A 19,204-nucleotide genomic window follows, 5' to 3' on the forward strand; every position below is an offset into this window, starting at 1 on the left:
ACAGTAGGAGCACTGTAACCTTTGTGGGGGTGTTTAGGGTGTGCTATAGAGGGGGTGCGAAGCGAACTACTCATAGCTACCGGTCTGAAAGTGCTGGGTACGGAAATTAAGTCAGGTATTGCGTAGAGTCTGATGCTGCTAAGGTGAGCTGGTGCGGGAGTCGGGGATGAAAGCGTGAGCCTGAACTGTGTGTCTTATGGTGTGAAGTCATGTGCCCTGGCCGCTGTGCCACACCTTTCTAAGTAGTGTCAGTAATATTTTATACGTAGTAGGAGGAAGTTTTAAACACAGTAATTTGTATATGGTACTTAGGTGGTGTTATACAGGGAGTGCGAAGGTAAATCAATACGGTATTAATAAAGTGAAAACTACACAGAAAACGATAATTGATTGGAAGATAAGAAGCATTGGGTACTAAACACTAGGGTGCATATTAGTTGCGTGAAAAAGCATGTTTGTCATTGGTTAATAAAAAGCAGTCTAAACGTGGAGTACATTCGATAGGATGAAATGTGCAAAGCTCAATCAGACGTGCTACTTGCATTTGGAACTTAAAACAATGGTGAACTTTTAACCCGCAGGTGCTGTTAAATGTTCGAGAATATGCTGAAAAAAAACCGTTACGTTTAAAAAAATCATGAACTTTTATCCTGCAGGTGTCGTAGAATGTTCCAGAAAGTGTGGTGATAAAATAGGTTGAACTTCTGACCTGTATGTGGCGCGGAATACTAAGTAGCTTTTCAGATGGAAAATTCAAAAATAAACAATGGAGATAAGTTTTGGAATGTCGATGAAGGAATGAAGTATTCTGATTTGTATATGTGGAGCGACAGAGAAATTGTGCCATTACTGGTTCCATTCTTGATGAAAGCGATGCATTACATGTACTGTGTGAGAAAGAAAGAATTGCATGCATGTGTGACATTTGAAATCTGCATATACCAACTACAAAGGTGAGGTAGAAATGAACAAGGTTTGTTATGTGTTCTGTAGTAGTGATTAAGTATTTGAGGTGATATTTTTAAGTTTGAAAGTATTTTTTATTTCAAAATAATATCCTGTTAGTAAAGTGTGGTGTTTCATATTGGTTATAAAATATGCATAAAGTTTGACCTGTTGTTATATAAGTACTTTATATATGTTTAGGGCTTTTTCACAAAGAAGAAATGTAGTATGTCATCTTTAAAGGACTGTATGGTTTTGAAAATGAGGTACAGCGTTAATTTGGGTTTGCTAATGTATTCAGGCGAGATAAACAAAATGTCCCACGTTTGCAAATTATACTTTTTGTGGAAGTAGTGGGGAAGGGAGGGGGTAGGAGATGTATGTGTTATTAAGTTAAAAGCAATATAACCAAAGCCAGAAATGTTATGTGGACAGGTTGTGGTCTCATTTTTGACATTGAGAGGTAGATTTGAATAGAAGTCTAGGTAGGTTGTTGTACTGTGAGGCCGTCTACAGTGTTTGGAGATTACATGGAGAGGAGATGGATAGTAAAAGTGATACGTTCCTTTTATATGTACGCATAGTTTGAATCATTTGAATATAGGTTGAGATATAATATGAACATGGTTTCTGGTTTGCATTTGGGTATAGTTAATAGTTTTAGTAGTTTGTGACTAGTGAATAATAAAAAGGTAGATATACTAAAATATATGGTAGTAAACATTAATTATTGTCTGTTCTTATGAAATAGAAGTGGTTGGGGAATGTTTCTTTAGAAGAGATGTTTTATAAATGTGTGAGAGATAAAAAAGAACTGAAAATGTTCAATATATTTTCTGTATGACTTTCTTTACATTAGTAAAGTACATGTCATTACAAGTGATAGTAATTGTCAGGCTGTGTTCCTGTGCTGAATATACGTAGGTGTTTAAGTGGTCAGGGTTTTACCGGTGCTCAGTTTCGCTATCTCTTTTGAGACACTCGTCAATTTTTTCATTCAATTTAATGTCCTTAATATACATACAGTAAAGTGACGGTATATCTAAAGTTTGGGAATTACAACTTTGTTTACTCTCCCCATCCTCTGCTATACACTCTACAGAGTGTTTAAACGACTTAATTAACATAGAGATGTATAGCTAGTAAAGGTGGTGTAGTGCCACTGGGCCCATTTATAAACCGTGCTATGGGATGGTTTATGTTTTACCCACCAATCTGCATGTTTGAATACTTTTGGATGATAAGCGGTACGGAAGACACCTTTAAAAATTAAGCCCGAGTATGGGTATAGTGGCGCTACTAGGATTGGTGGTGGTTTCTTTTTGATTTCGTATGGTTAAGCAATGGCGGGTGTGGGGGAGGTGGGTATGTTGGTGATTAAAACACAGACTTTAGTAACGTGCAGATGTCTAGCTACTAAAGGTGATGTAGTACCACTGGGACCATTTATAAAGCGCCCTATGTCATGGTATATGTTTTACCCGCAAATTTGCATGTTTTAATACGTTTTGCTGATGAGTGTTTCGGGAGATATCTGTTGAAATTAAGCCTCTGTATGGCTATAGTGGTGCTTCCAGGTTTGCTGGGGCTCTTTGTTTTATTGCGTAACGTTAAGCAAGGGCGGGTGTGGAGGTGTTGTAGTGGTACTGGGACTATTTATAAACCGCCTTATGGTATGGTGTATGTTTTACTTGGAAAATTGCAGGTTTCAATCCCTTTTGCTGATGAGTGTTCCGGCAGACACCTGTTGAAATTAAGGCTATGTATGGCTATAGTAGTGCTGTTGTTTTGATTTCGTAAGGTTAAGCAAGCCAAGGGGTGGGGGTGGGAGAGGTGGGTATGTTTCTGATTATAACACGGACATTTGTAACGTGCATATGTGTAGCTAGTAAAGGTGATGTAGTGCCACTAGGTCAATTTATAAAGCGCTCTATGGCATGGTATATGTTTTATCTGGAAATTTGCATGTTTTAATACCTTTTGTTGCTGGGGGTTCCGGCAGAGACTTGTTCAAATTAAGTCCCTGTATTGCTATAGTGGCTCTACCAGGTTTGCTGGTGTATTTCTTTGATTTTGTAAGGTTAGGCAAGAATGGGGATGAGGGTGGTATAGTGGCACTGGGCCTATTTATGAAGCGGTTTATGGTATGGTATACGTTTTTCTCGCAAAGTTGCAAGTTTTAATACCTTTTGGTGATGAGTGTTCCAGCAGACAGCTACGCAAAATCACACAACATTTCTGTGGATAACAAATCTTCGTGCTGATAGACACTCTTGCACTGTGGTAGAAGGCTGCCAGCGTTGATGGCAAATTATGAAACTTGGCACAATTGTACATATAAATGGAAGCTTGGACCATTTCTTTGTTACTATGGTGCAATGAGGGCTTTAAGTGGGAAAAAAACTGGGGGTGCTCTAAAAGGGGCGGGGCAAACCTGTTAAATGGGTGTGGGCTATCAAAGTAGGGGTGTGGTCTACCTGAAGATAACTAGCATTGTGTGCTTAAGAAAATCCCCTCGAATTATCCTACGTTCGGAAAACACGCTCTTTAAAGGATTGCTCTTCCTCCTACAACGTGGCTCACGTAGCATGATGTCTTCACTTCTCAGTAGTGAGCAAAATGAGCATGCGCACATCGATGTGCATGCTCTGACTGCAGTCCAATTAAAAAAAAACAGAAGAAAACTTGACTACCTTTGCGAGGGCCGAAAATAGATCGAGACCCGTTTCGAGTTTTTCTGAAAATAACTGCCGGTGCTCAGAGCCGGCCCACTTAAAGCCTTGCATCCATTCATCCTAAGCACTGTGCCATCCAACCATCTTTTAATTCATTCAGACATTCCTATCTACATACATACATACATCTGTCCCTGAAGTTATTCTAAGTATCTATCAGCCCACTCGCTTATGGTAAGCACTGTGCCATCCATCCAGTTATATGCCCATATATTCATACATACATCTGTCCCAAAACCAATCCTACGCATCTATCAGCCCACCTGTGTATCCTAAGTACTGGTCCATGCATCCATTTATCCTTCCATTCATCCATATATCCATCCATCCATCCATCTAGCTATCCATTCATCCATCTGGCCATCCATCCAGTCGTCCTTTATTCAACAATCTGTCCTTATTCTCGTGCACTCTCCGCCGCCTATACTAAATACTGCGTATTATACTCATCCATCCAGCCTCTTAAGGAGCCGAAAAGTCCGCCTACTAGTTGGACTTGGGGAACTTGCTCTCTTCATTTATCTACGGCAAAGTGCGGTGATCTTTGCTTCATAGACCCTCCCCGCATCTTCGAGGCTGACTCTTCAATGGCCGACATCGCGGACGTGATATTTCAGTAACCCGGAAGGGATTAACCTGGAGCCAGCCCCCCGCAGCCGAGTGACGTGTGTAGTGCGGATCGCGGTGGTTTCTCTCGGACAACGGAGGTCCATGTGAGTCGGAGGACGCCAGTGGACCTATCGGTAATCCTTGAGGGTAGGCCGTGATCTGTATTTACCTTTTTGGCATTTGCGGGCGCGGGGAAAGCGTTGTTTCAAATTATAGGATACCTGCCCGTGACTGGCGGCGGGAACCTGAGTGCATTATTCTAGTATTCCATACTATGTCGTCATTGGCAGATGCTCTAAGGAACCGAGAGGACATAGCGGACACTCTTTTCGACAATCTTCCTAATAATGACGTGATACCTGGGGATAACAATGATACTAATCCTAAGATCGTTACGGACGTTAAAACTCACATAAAGAAATTAGAAAAAATTTCTTCATACAGAACTAACTAAATGGTGGGAGAAGCGTTCGTTGGAGAAATATAAAGAGGTAGAACGAGTACCACGGGGGCTGAGAGTGCTTATCGACCCCTCTTTTGAGAACCCAAACCCCCTAATGCTTAAGGAATGGGCTATCAATAACCTTGAGGCTTCAATGAATATGGTAACCATACTAATAAAATATGCTGCTATTGACAGAGATGAAATCCTAAAACCGATTGACGCACTTAATCTTTTATTGGCATCATATGAGCAACAAGATATTATTGCCAAAAGTAGAGGAGAAATTGACTTACGCCTTCAAAAGTATGAAGAATCTATTAAAGCACGCAAAATATTTAAGTTTGCCAGAGACAAGAAAGATTATGAATCTGGAAGAATTTTTACTTTTGCACGCAAATTTGATGTCAAAAGGCAGGCTCTGACACCTAAAACAACTCCAATAGCAACAACTAATCTACTCAATCCTGAAGAAGATGATTCAGACCTCAGTTCAGTTGCTAGCAGTGTTTGCTCAGAAGAGAGTGGCTCAGACAATGGGCCCACGCCAATTCCAAGCAATCTATCTCCGTCTGAAGAACTAGGTTTTTTAGTAGAAGATCGCCGCCAGACTCTGCGGCAAACTACTCAGGCCAAGAGAGGAACAGATGGAGGAATGAATGCAGAAAACAAAGACGCAAAGCCAAAAGGAAGAAACAACATGGGAAGATGGCGAAATACGAAAAAGAAGAACTACGCATTAACCCAATGATGGACAACACTGTCATTAACCTGACAAATGTCAATCTCACGAAAGCTGAGGTAAAACTATTATCTTTGGGTTTGTCATTTTGACCTAAAAGCCGCTTCAAGTATGTTCAAACCAGAATTGACGTTTTCAAGTTTATCAGAAAACTAAAATTGTTGAAAAACTTCAAACTTAGTAAAGCATCTAATACTGCTGCTAACATTGTAATCTCTGACAAACCGAGTATACGACTTGCCGCTATTGATGTGACCAATCTTAAAACACTACATGCTCTGGTCAATAACTCAGATGATGCTGATTGGTCAACCCAACAACAACTATCCAATCAGGCACTAGTGGCAACTCACCAGCATTGAGCACTTTTCGCCCAAATTCCACTTTTATCCCACTCATGCCAAAAGATGCATTGGACATTTTCAGTGATTGTGTCATCCAAGATCTTAAAGTGCTGAACCGAAAAATATTGAAAACCAGTAAACATCGATCTTATCGTGATCAACAATATTCTGTCTTAATGAATAAATTGAAGAATAACACTGATGTTATCATAACTAAGGCCGATAAGGGAGGCAATGTTGTGTTGTGGGCTAAAAATCAGTATTTACAGGAAGCATACCGTCATTTGAACGATTAATTTTGCTACAGGAAGGCCACAATCAATGATACAAGGAAATTGAAAGATACCATTCACGCAGAACTTGGGCAATGGAAAAGGGATGGCCTTTTGAATAAGAATGAACACAGTTTTTTGAAAGTTGATTTTCCGATCACTGCGGTTTTATATTTTATTCTTAAAGTTCACAAACAACAAGTGCCCATCCCAGGGAGGCCCATTATTTCGGCACAACGCAGTCTCTGTGAGAATATATCTAAATATGTGGATTTTTTCCCCCATGAATTTGTTGAGGAATTACCATCATATATCAAAGATACTGGCCATTTCCTATCCACTGTACAGACGGTTACTTGGCAAGAGGGATACTTATTCATTGTTATGGACATTTGTTCCCTCTATACAAGCATACGCCATTCAGATGGACTACATGCAGTCAAATTCTACCTCGATAAAAGAAATATCATCTTCCACCAACATAATGCTAGGCTGTTACGAATGATAGATATCTGTTTGCATAATAACTATTTTATGTTTAATAATGAGCCATTTCAGCAACTGCAGGGGTAGCCATGGGGGCTTGCTTCTCTCCCAGCTATGCGTGTTTACACGTTGGCTGGTGGGAGGAGCATGTCCTTAGGCACACCCACAGTGAGCTGTATGTGGCCCAAGGTATACGCTGATGGAGATTTATCGATGACATTTGCATTATTTGGAATGGGTCCATTGAATCAGCGAACAAGTTTGTGAACCGTGTTAACAAGAATGAATTGAATCTTCAGTTTACTGCTCAGATCAGTTCAGACCGAGTTCAATTTCTTGATGTGGAATTGTATATTAAAGACAACAGCATACAAACTAAATTACATCGTAAAAATACAGCTGGTAATGCTATACTTCATGCCCAAAGCTCTCACCCTTAACATTTGCTTAAAAGTATTCCTTATGGTGAATTTCTTCGCATCAAACGAATATGTAGTTCAGAATCAGACTGTATCACTTGCCAGAATGAATCCCTTCTAAGATTTCTAGCCTGTGGGTATAAAAGAAAGGACCTAGAATTAGCATTAGCTAAGGCTAATGCCATGAATCGCAGTGATTATTGTGAGACGGTCACTAGTAAAACTACCCACAGAACTATTTCAAACACTAGCATTGAGTCTAGTGATCCTGACCCTGTGCGACTCATTACAACCTTCAGTAGCCAGGACAAAGATCTTAGGAAACTCATTTATAAAAACTGGCCTATAGTGAAAACTGATTTAACCATGTCACAGCTAGTGCCCGATTTACCACAGATCACATTTAGACGAGAACCTTCTATGAGGGATGCTCTGGTGAGGACCAGTCCTGAGGTTACTACTACTAATACCTGATTATCTAATCGTAAGGGTTTTTTTAAATGCAGTTCTTGTCGAGCTTGCAAGTTTGGCACTAACACCTTTGAATTTATGAATGCAGTTGAACAAACTCCCACTAGTATTAAGGGATTCTTTACGTGTAAAACTGATCATGCAGTATATATACTTGAATGTTCTTGTAAATTGAAGTATATTGGCAGCACGAAATTACAGGCATCTGCACGGATTTTACAACATCTTCGTGCCATTGTCAACTCTGACCCTAGTTACCCTGTAGCACACCACTTTAAATTAGTTCATCACAACAATTTGAATGAGTTAAAGTATTTTGTGATTGATGCGGTACCGAAATTACCGAGAGGAGGCAACAGGGAAAAACATCTTAGACAGTTAGAATCCCATTACATACTACTATTAGATACCAAGATGCCTAATGGCCTCAACACTGGGGAAGATATGCATAATTTTTTATGATACTGTGAGTATTAGTTATCGGTAGTCCCTGTGACAAGGTTGATACATTCTTTCTGATCAGTATTGTGTTTACTATGTAATATTTTATTGTCGTTCTTCATTCTGTCGTTCTTTTAGCCGGTCCGTGCTCTGGTTTTAACCTAATTTTAACCTATCGGTTGTGATTGGGCTTTTACTGAGGCCACGTGCCTGGATTTTTGGACGATTTTATGGATGCCACAATATTTATTAATTTAGGGTTCTAGCACTTTTAGACACAAATCTCATCTTGACTACTCTTTTTTGCTGCTATTACTATGCTATTTGCACATGTTTTGCTGATTTTGCACAAGTGCACTTGCACTTTATTATATGTACAGTTGATTTTATCTTGTGGTATATTATTAACTTTTGAAGAATGTTTTAAAAATTAATATGCTTTTAGCTTGATTGAACCCCAATATTTATTGCACTTGCACTTTATTGGGTATTATCATATTTCCATCTTTCATTTCATTGTTAGTGGATGAGATATTTGATGCTACAGTCAGCTATCTATTGAATATAATGATGCATATATATATTTTTTTCATGCTCTTCAGGTTTAGAATTTGGTTATAAACCACATGAGATCTATTAATATAATATTAAAAATCCGATTGGCCGCACTCTGCTAGTCCTATCAGCGTGTTGACCCAAAGAATTGTGGTCCATGAAGTAGCGTCGGCGGGTACGCCTATGCCAAAAGTTTAAAATGAAAATGAGTGTCGCGTTAGCCATCCCTGGACACGTGTTTCGAGGTAGTTGCCTCTCGTCAGCAGGGAGTAGGTATGTGTGTGGGGTTGCTGCGTAGGCTGCCAAAAAATATTCTCAGGTAAAGTACCACTCAAGGCGCGCAGGTGCGTAGCCAAGAGCTTGTCAGCCCCACCGGCTCAAGGGAGCCTGAATATAAACAAAAATCCGATTGGCCGCACTCTGCTAGTCCTATCAGCGTGTTGCCCCAAAAAATTGTGGTCCATGAAGTAGCGTCGGCGGGTACGCCTATGCCAAAAGTTTAAAATGAAAATGAGTGTCGCGTTAGCCATTCCTGGACACGTGTTTCGAGGTAGTTGCCTCTCGTCAGCAGGGAGTAGGTATGTGTGTGGGGTTGCTGCGTAGGCTGCCAAAAAATATTCTCAGGTAAAGTACCACTCAATGCGCGCAGGTGCGTAGCCAAGGGCTCGTCAGCCCCACCGGCTCAAGGGAGCCTGAATATAAACAAAAATCCGATTGGCCGCACTCTGCTAGTCCTATCAGCGTGTTGCCCCAAAGAATTGTGGTCCATGAAGTAGCGTCGGCGGGTACGCCTATGCCAAAAGTTTAAAATGAAAATGAGTGTCGCGTTAGCCATCCCTGGACACGTGTTTCGAGGTAGTTGCCTCTCGTCAGCAGGGAGTAGGTATGTGTGTGGGGTTGCTGCGTAGGCTGCCAAAAAATATTCTCAGGTAAAGTACCACTCAAGGCACGCAGGTGCGTAGCCAAGGGCTCGTCAGCCCCACCGGCTCAAGGGAGCCTGAATATAAACAAAAATCCGATTGGCCGCACTCTGCTAGTCCTATCAGCGTGTTGCCCCAAAGAATTGTGGTCCATGAAGTAGCGTCGGCGGATACGACTATGCCAAAAGTTTAAAATGAAAATGAGTGTCGCGTTAGCCATCCCTGGACACGTGTTTCGAGGTAGTTGCCTCTCGTCAGCAGGGAGTAGGTATGTGTGTGGGGTTGCTGCATAGGCTGCCAAAAAATATTCTCAGGTAAAGTACCACTCAAGGCAGGCAGGTGCGTAGCCAAGGGCTCGTCAGCCCCACCGGCTCGAGGGAGCCTGAATATAAACAAAAATCCGATTGGCCGCACTCTGCTAGTCCTATCAGCGTGTTGCCCCAAAGAATTGTGGTCCATGAAGTAGCGTCGGCGGGTACGCCTATGCCAAAAGTTTAAAATGAAAATGAGTGTCGCGTTAGCCATCCCTGGACACGTGTTCCGAGGTAGTTGCCTCTCGTCAGCAGGGAGTAGGTATGTGTGTGGGGTTGCTGCGTAGGCTGCCAAAAAACTATTCTCAGGTAAAGTACCACTCAAGGCGCGCAGGTGCGTAGCCAAGGGCTCGTCAGCCCCACCGGCTCAAGGGAGCCTGAATATAAACAAAAATCCGATTGTCCGCACTCTGCTAGTCCTATCAGCGTGTTATATAATATTACTGTGCTTTATCACCAACATCATGAAATCAGAAGTATTAAGTGATATGATAAAAAATGAGTGGGTTGTGTTTTACCATCAAATTTAAATAATAATTTCTTGGATTTGAGTGTTTATTTGAGAGAATCGCTATGGCCTCAAAAACCTTTTTTTAAACTTATTTTTATGTGTTTCCCTTCCTCCCTTTTACATGCTTTTGTAAATTTTAGCGTTTTTTGGACCTATCTATGTATGAAATAGAGACCAATTTATTTTATGGAATTGTGGAATTGTGATCAGTGTAAAAATCAGGGCTTGATGATGTTAATTTTTTACCACTATGGTATTATTTTTGATTTCCAAATAATTTGTTTCAATTTCGGAACGACAATGCTGTTTATGATTGAGTATTTCTTCTATTTCTTTACCCTGAACTTACTTGTAGTCTGTTTGTCTGTCGAAATTCCATTGGTTCATGTGGGAGGAAGTTAATCACTTTGCACTATATCTTACATGGTTGGTCCTTAGCGTGTCATGTGATCAAGGCCGTGGCAACACGGCCGAAACGCGTCATGCCGATCCATTTGGAATAAAATTGCACTAAGTTCACTTCCAGCGTGCTGTGGTCTGTACCCGTGTTCCGCATACTAGTTGGACTTGGGGAACTTGCTCTCTCTCTCTCTCTCTCTCTCTCTCTTTATATATGTATATGTTTACTACCAGTCCCATAATGCTAAGGGCGTTGTTACGCCGTGAAATGGAAATAAAGAGGGGACTTACTGGCAGTGTTGTGCTGTTTGTTACTGGACTCTGAAATGCTCATGAGGAAGGGCGACCAAGCCCGAAACGCGTCGAGCAGCGAAATACGAGGGGCTGTGAGCTGCATGGACACTGCCTGCGGTGTTGAGCGAATGCCTTTTGCGAGTGCTGGTCCACCTAGGGGCAACCTTTTCTTCCATATTAAGTGGCCTGCCCGGTCACGGACTAGCACCGCCGCAGAACTGCTGTGGGGCCGGTGCTGTTTGTAATGGACAGCTTGTTCGGCGCAAGAGGTGCTTTGTGTGAAATTGCAGGGGTCTCTATGCGGCACTGAAAACCCCTTTGAAGTCGTGATGGTCCAATAATGGCAGCAACCCACAGGGGTAATGATGTTTACTACCAGTCCCATAATGCTAAGGGCGTTGTTACGCCGTGAAATGGAAATAAAGAGGGGACTTACTGGCAGTGTTGTGCTGTTCGTTACTGGACTCTGAAATGCTCATGAGGAAGGGCGACCAAGCCCGAAACGCGTCGAGCAGCGAAATACGAGGGGCTGTGAGCTGCATGGACACTGCCTGCGGTGTTGAGCGAATGCCTTTTGCGAGTGCTGGTCCACCTAGGGGCAAATATTAAGTGGCCTGCCCGGTCACGGACTAGCACCGCCGCGGAACTGCTGTGGGGCCGGTGCTGTTTGTAATGGACAGCTTGTTCGGTGCAAGAGGTGCTTTGTGTGAAATTGCAGGGGTCTCTATGCGGCACTGAAAACCCCTTTGAAGTCGTGATGGTCCAATAATGGCAGCAACCCACAGGGGTAATGATGTTTACTACCAGTCCCATAATGCTAAGGGCGTTGTTACGCCGTGAAATGGAAATAAAGAGGGGACTTACTGGCAGTGTTGTGCTGTTCGTTACTGGACTCTGAAATGCTCATGCGGAAGGGCGACCAAGCCCGAAACGCGTCGAGCAGCGAAATACGAGGGGCTGTGAGCTGCATGGACACTGCCTGCGGTGTTGAGCGAATGCCTTTTGCGAGTGCTGGTCCACCTAGGGGCCACCTTTTCTTCCATATTAAGTGGCCTGCCCGGTCACGGACTAGCACCGCCGCGGAACTGCTGTGGGGCCGGTGCTGTTTGTAATGGACAGCTTGTTCGGCGCAAGAGGTGCTTTGTGTGAAATTGCAGGGGTCTCTATGCGGCACTGAAAACCCCTTTGAAGTCGTGATGGTCCAATAATGGCAGCAACCCACAGGGGTAATGATGTTTACTACCAGTCCCATAATGCTATGGGCGTTGTTACGCCGTGAAATGGAAATAAAGAGGGGACTTACTGGCAATGTTGTGCTGTTCGTTACTGGACTCTGAAATGCTCATGAGGAAGGGCGACCAAGCCCGAAACACGTCGAGCAGCGAAATACGAGGGGCTGTGAGCTGCATGGACACTGCCTGCGGTGTTGAGCGAATGCCTTTTGCGAGTGCTGGTCCACCTAGGGGCAACCTTTTCTTCCATATTAAGTGACCTGCCCGGTCACGGACTAGCACCGCTGCGGAACTGCTGTGGGGCCGGTGCTGTTTGTAATGGACAGCTTGTTCGGCGCAAGAGGTGCTTTGTGTGAAATTGCAGGGGTCTCTATGCGGCACTGAAAACCCCTTTGAAGTCGTGATGGTCCAATAATGGCAGCAACCCACAGGGGTAATGATGTTTACTACCAGTCCCATAATGCTAAGGGCGTTGTTACGCCGTGAAATGGAAATAAAGAGGGGACTTACTGGCAGTGTTGTGCTGTTCGTTACTGTACTCTGAAATGCTCATGTGGAAGGGCGACCAAGCCCGAAACGCGTCGAGCAGCGAAATACGAGGGGCTGTGAGCTGCATGGACACTGCCTGCGGTGTTGAGCGAATGCCTTTTGCGAGTGCTGGTCCACCTAGGGGCAAATATTAAGTGGCCTGCCCGGTCACGGACTACCACCGCCGCGGAACTGCTGTGGGGCCGGTGCTGTTTGTAATGGACAGCTTGTTCGGCGCAAGAGGTGCTTTGTGTGAAATTGCAGGGGTCTCTATGCGGCACTGAAAACCCCTTTGAAGTCGTGATGGTCCAATAATGGCAGCAACCCACAGGGGTAATGATGTTTACTACCAGTCCCATAATGCTAAGGGCGTTGTTACGCCGTGAAATGGAAATAAAGAGGGGACTTACTGGCAGTGTTGTGCTGTTCGTTACTGGACTCTGAAATGCTCATGAGGAAGGGCGACCAAGCCCGAAACGCGTCGAGCAGCGAAATACGAGGGGCTGTGAGCTGCATGGACACTGCCTGCGGTGTTGAGCGAATGCCTTTTGCGAGTGCTGGTCCACCTAGGGGCAACCTTTTATTCCATATTAAGTGGCCTGCCCGGTCACGGACTGGCACCGCCGCGGAACTGCTGTGGGGCCGGTGCTGTTTGTAATGGACAGCTTGTTCGGCGCAAGAGGTGCTTTGTGTGAAATTGCAGGGGTCTCTATGCGGCACTGAAAACCCCTTTGAAGTCGTAATGGTCCAATAATGGCAGCAACCCACAGGGGTAATGATGTTTACTACCAGTCCCATAATGCTAAGGGCGTTGTTACGTCGTGAAATGGAAATAAAGAGGGGACTTACTGGCAATGTTGTGCTGTTCATTACTGGACTCTGAAATGCTCATGAGGAAGGCCGACCAAGCCCGAAACGCGTCGAGCAGCGAAATACGAGGGGCTGTGAGCTGCATGGACACTGCCTGCGGTGTTGAGCGAATGCCTTTTGCGAGTGCTGGTCCACCTATGGGCAACCTTTTCTTCCATATTAAGTGGCCTGCCCGGTCACGGACTACCACCGCCGCGGAACTGCTGTGGGGCCGGTGCTGTTTGTAATGGACAGCTTGTTCGGCGCAAGAGGTGCTTTGTGTGAAATTGCAGGGGTCTCTATGCGGCACTGAAAACCCCTTTGAAGTCTTGATGGTCCAATAATGGCAGCAACCCACAGGGGTAATGATGTTTACTACCAGTCCCATAATGCTAAGGGCGTTGTTACGCCGTGAAATGGAAATAAAGAGGGGACTTACTGGCAGTGTTGTGCTGTTCGTTACTGGACTCTGAAATGCTCATGAGGAAGGGCGACCAAGCCCGAAACGCGTCGAGCAGCGAAATACGAGGGGCTGTGAGCTGCATGGACACTGCCTGCGGTGTTGAGCGAATGCCTTTTGCGAGTGCTGGTCCACCTAGGGGCAACCTTTTCTTCCATATTAAGTGGCCTGCCCGGTCACGGACTAGCACCGCCACGGAACTGCTGTGGGGCCGGTGCTGTTTGTAATGGACAGCTTGTTCGGCGCAAGAGGTGCTTTGTGTGAAATTGCAGGGGTCTCTATGCGGCACTGAAAACCCCTTTGAAGTCGTGATGGTCCAAAAATGGCAGCAACCCACAGGGGTAATGATGTTTACTACCAGTCCCATAATGCTAAGGGCGTTGTTACGCCGTGAAATGGAAATAAAGAGTGGACTTACTGGCAGTGTTGTGCTGTTCGTTACTGGACTCTGAAATGCTCATGAGGAAGGGCGACCAAGCCCGAAACGCGTCGAGCAGCGAAATACGAGGGGCTGTGAGCTGCATGGACACTGCCTGCGGTGTTGAGCGAATGCCTTTTGCGAGTGCTGGTCCACCTAGGGGCAACCTTTTCTTCCATATTAAGTGGCCTGCCCGGTCACGGACTAGCACCGCTGCGGAACTGCTGTGGGGCCGGTGCTGTTTGTAATGGACAGCTTGTTCGGCGCAAGAGGTGCTTTGTGTGAAATTGCAGGGGTCTCTATGCGGCACTGAAAACCCCTTTGAAGTCGTGATGGTCCAATAATGGCAGCAACCCACAGGGGTAATGATGTTTACTACCAGTCCCATAATGCTAAGGGCGTTGTTACGCCGTGAAATGGAAATAAAGAGGGGACTTACTGGCAGTGTTGTGCTGTTCGTTACTGGACTCTGAAATGCTCATGAGGAAGGGCGACCAAGCCCGAAACGCGTTGAGCAGCGAAATACGAGGGGCTGTGAGCTGCATGGACACTGCCTGCGGTGTTGAGCGAATGCCTTTTGCGAGTGCTGGTCCACCTAGGGGCAACCTTTTCTTCCATATTAAGTTGCCTGCCCGGTCACGGACTAGCACCGCCGCGGAACTGCTGTGGGGCCGGTGCTGTTTGTAATGGACAGCTTGTTCGGCGCAAGATGTGCTTTGTGTGAAATTGCAGGGGTCTCTATGCGGCACTGAAAACCCCTTTGAAGTTGTGATGGTCCAATAATGGCAGCAACCCACAGGGGTAATGATGTTTACTACCAGTCCCATAATGCTAAGGGCGTTGTTACGCCGTGAAATGGAAATAAAGAGGGGACTTACTGGCAGTGTTGTGCTGTTCGTTACTGGACTCTGAAATGCTCATGAGGAAGGGCGACCAAGCCCGAAACGCGTCGAGCAGCGAAATACGAGGTGCTGTGAGCTGCATGGACACTGCCTGCGGTGTTGAGCGAATGCCTTTTGCGAGTGCTGGTCCACCTAGGGGCAACCTTTTCTTCCATATTAAGTGGCCTGCCCGGTCACGGACTAGCACCGCTGCGGAACTGCTGTGGGGCCGGTGCTGTTTGTAATGGACAGCTTGTTCGACGCAAGAGGTGCTTTGTGTGAAATTGCAGGGGTCTCTATGCGGCACTGAAAACCCCTTTGAAGTCGTGATGGTCCAATAATGGCAGCAACCCACAGGGGTAATGATGTTTACTACCAGTCCCATAATGCTAAGGGCGTTGTTACGCCGTGAAATGGAAATAAAGAGGGGACTTACTGGCAATGTTGTGCTGTTCGTTACTGGACTCTGAAATGCTCATGAGGAAGGGCGACCAAACCCGAAACGCGTCGAGCAGCGAAATACGAGGGGCTGTGAGCTGCATGGACACTGCCTGCGGTGTTGAGCGAATGCCTTTTGCGAGTGCTGGTCCACCTAGGGGCAACCTTTTCTTCCATATTAAGTGGCCTGCCCGGTCACGGACTAGCACCGCCACGGAACTGCTGTGGGGCCGGTGCTGTTTGTAATGGACAGCTTGTTCGGCGCAAGAGGTGCTTTGTGTGAAATTGCAGGGGTCTCTATGCGGCACTGAAAACCCCTTTGAAGTCGTGATGGTCCAATAATGGCAGCAACCCACAGGGGTAATGATGTTTACTACCAGTCCCATAATGCTAAGGGCGTTGTTACGCCGTGAAATGGAAATAAAGAGGGGACTTACTGGCAGTGTTGTGCTGTTCGTTACTGGACTCTGAAATGCTCATGAGGAAGGGCGACCAAGCCCGAAACGCGTCGAGCAGCGAAATACGAGGGGCTGTGAGCTGCATGGACACTGCCTGCGGTGTTGAGCGAATGCCTTTTATGAGTGCTGGTCCACCTAGGGGCAACCTTTTCTTCCATATTAAGTGGCCTGCCCGGTCACGGACGAGCACCGCCGCGGAACTGCTGTGGGGCCGGTGCTGTTTGTAATGGACAGCTTGTTCGGCGCAAGAGGTGCTTTGTGTGAAATTGCAGGGGTCTCTATGCGGCACTGAAAACCCCTTTGAAGTCGTGATGGTCCAATAATGGCAGCAACCCACATGGGTAATGATGTTTACTACCAGTCCCATAATGCTAAGGGCGTTGTTACGCCGTGAAATGGAAATAAAGAGGGGACTTACTGGCAGTGTTGTGCTGTTCGTTACTGGACTCTGAAATGCTCATGAGGAAGGGCGACCAAGCCCGAAACGCGTCGAGCAGCGAAATACGAGGGGCTGTGAGCTGCATGGACACTGCCTGCGGTGTTGAGCGAATGCCTTTTGCGAGTGCTGGTCCACCTAGGGGCAACCTTTTCTTCCATATTAAGTGGCCTGCCCGGTCACGGACTAGCACCGCCGCGGAACTGCTGTGGGGCCGGTGCTGTTTGTAATGGACAGCTTGTTCGACGCAAGAGGTGCTTTGTGTGAAATTGCAGGGGTCTCTATGCGGCACTGAAAACCCCTTTGAAGTCGTGATGGTCCAATAATGGCAGCAACCCACAGGGGTAATGATGTTTACTACCAGTCCCATAATGCTAAGGGCGTTGTTACGCCGTGAAATGGAAATAAAGAGGGGACTTACTGGCAATGTTGTGCTGTTCGTTACTGGACTCTGAAATGCTCATGAGGAAGGGCGACCAAACCCGAAACGCGTCGAGCAGCGAAATACGAGGGGCTGTGAGCTGCATGGACACTGCCTGCGGTGTTGAGCGAATGCCTTTTGCGAGTGCTGGTCCACCTAGGGGCAACCTTTTCTTCCATATTAAGTGGCCTGCCCGGTCACGGACTAGCACCGCCACGGAACTGCTGTGGGGCCGGTGCTGTTTGTAATGGACAGCTTGTTCGGCGCAAGAGGTGCTTTGTGTGAAATTGCAGGGGTCTCTATGCGGCACTGAAAACCCCTTTGAAGTCGTGATGGTCCAATAATGGCAGCAACCCACAGGGGTAATGATGTTTACTACCAGTCCCATAATGCTAAGGGCGTTGTTACGCCGTGAAATGGAAATAAAGAGGGGACTTACTGGCAGTGTTGTGCTGTTCGTTACTGGACTCTGAAATGCTCATGAGGAAGGGCGACCAAGCCCGAAACGCGTCGAGCAGCGAAATACGAGGGGCTGTGAGCTGCATGGACACTGCCTGCGGTGTTGAGCGAATGCCTTTTATGAGTGCTGGTCCACCTAGGGGCAACCTTTTCTTCCATATTAAGTGGCCTGCCCGGTCACGGACGAGCACCGCCGCGGAACTGCTGTGGGGCCGGTGCTGTTTGTAATGGACAGCTTGTTCGGCGCAAGAGGTGCTTTGTGTGAAATTGCAGGGGTCTCTATGCGGCACTGAAAACCCCTTTGAAGTCGTGATGGTCCAATAATGGCAGCAACCCACATGGGTAATGATGTTTACTACCAGTCCCATAATGCTAAGGGCGTTGTTACGCCGTGAAATGGAAATAAAGAGGGGACTTACTGGCAGTGTTGTGCTGTTCGTTACTGGACTCTGAAATGCTCATGAGGAAGGGCGACCAAGCCCGAAACGCGTCGAGCAGCGAAATACGAGGGGCTGTGAGCTGCATGGACACTGCCTGCGGTGTTGAGCGAATGCCTTTTGCGAGTGCTGGTCCACCTAGGGGCAACCTTTTCTTCCATATTAAGTGGCCTGCCCGGTCACGGACTAGCACCGCCGCGGAACTGCTGTGGGGCCGGTGCTGTTTGTAATGGACAGCTTGTTCGGCGCAAGAGGTGCTTTGTGTGAAATTGCAGGGGTCTCTATGCGGCACTGAAAACCCCTTTGAAGTCGTGATGGTCCAATAATGGCAGCAACCCACAGGGGTAATGATGTTTACTACCAGTCCCATAATGCTAAGGGCGTTGTTACGCCGTGAAATGGAAATAAAGAGGGGACTTACTGGCAGTGTTGTGCTGTTCGTTACTGGACTCTGAAATGCTCATGAGGAAGGGCGACCAAGCACGAAACGCGTCGAGCAGCGAAATACGAGGGGCTGTGAGCTGCATGGACACTGCCTGCGGTGTTGAGCGAATGCCTTTTGCGAGTGCTGGTCCACCTAGGGGCAACCTTTTCTTCCATATTAAGTGGCCTGCCCGGTCACGGACTAGCACCGCCGCGGAACTGCTGTGGGGCCGGTGCTGTTTGTAATGGACAGCTTGTTCGGCGCAAGAGGTGCTTGTGTGAAATTGCAGGGGTCTCTATGCGGCACTGAAAACCCCTTTGAAGTCGTGATGGTCCAATAATGGCAGCAACCCACAGGGGTAATGATGTTTACTACCAGTCCCATAATGCTAAGGGCGTTGTTACACCGTGAAATGGAAATAAAGAGGGGACTTACTGGCAGTGTTGTGCTGTTCGTTACTGGACTCTGAAATGCTCATGAGGAAGGGCGACTAAGCCCGAAACGCGTCGAGCAGCGAAATACGAGGGGCTGTGAGCTGCATGGACACTGCCTGCGGTGTTGAGCGAATGCCTTTTGCGAGTGCTGGTCCACCTAGGGGCAACCTTTTCTTCCATATTAAGTGGCCTGCCCGGTCACGGACTAGCACCGCCGCGGAACTGCTGTGGGGCCGGTGCTGTTTGTAATGGACAGCTTGTTCGGCGCAAGAGGTGCTTTGTGTGAAATTGCAGGGGTCTCTATGCGGCACTGAAAACCCCTTTGAAGTCGTGATGGTCCAATAATGGCAGCAACCCACAGGGGTAATGATGTTTACTACCAGTCCCATAATGCTAAGGGCGTTGTTACGCTGTGAAATGGAAATAAAGAGGG

Source organism: Triturus cristatus, chromosome 7 (assembly GCF_964204655.1).
Source record: "Triturus cristatus chromosome 7, aTriCri1.1, whole genome shotgun sequence".
In the NCBI taxonomy this organism is placed as follows: Eukaryota; Metazoa; Chordata; class Amphibia; order Caudata; family Salamandridae; genus Triturus; species Triturus cristatus.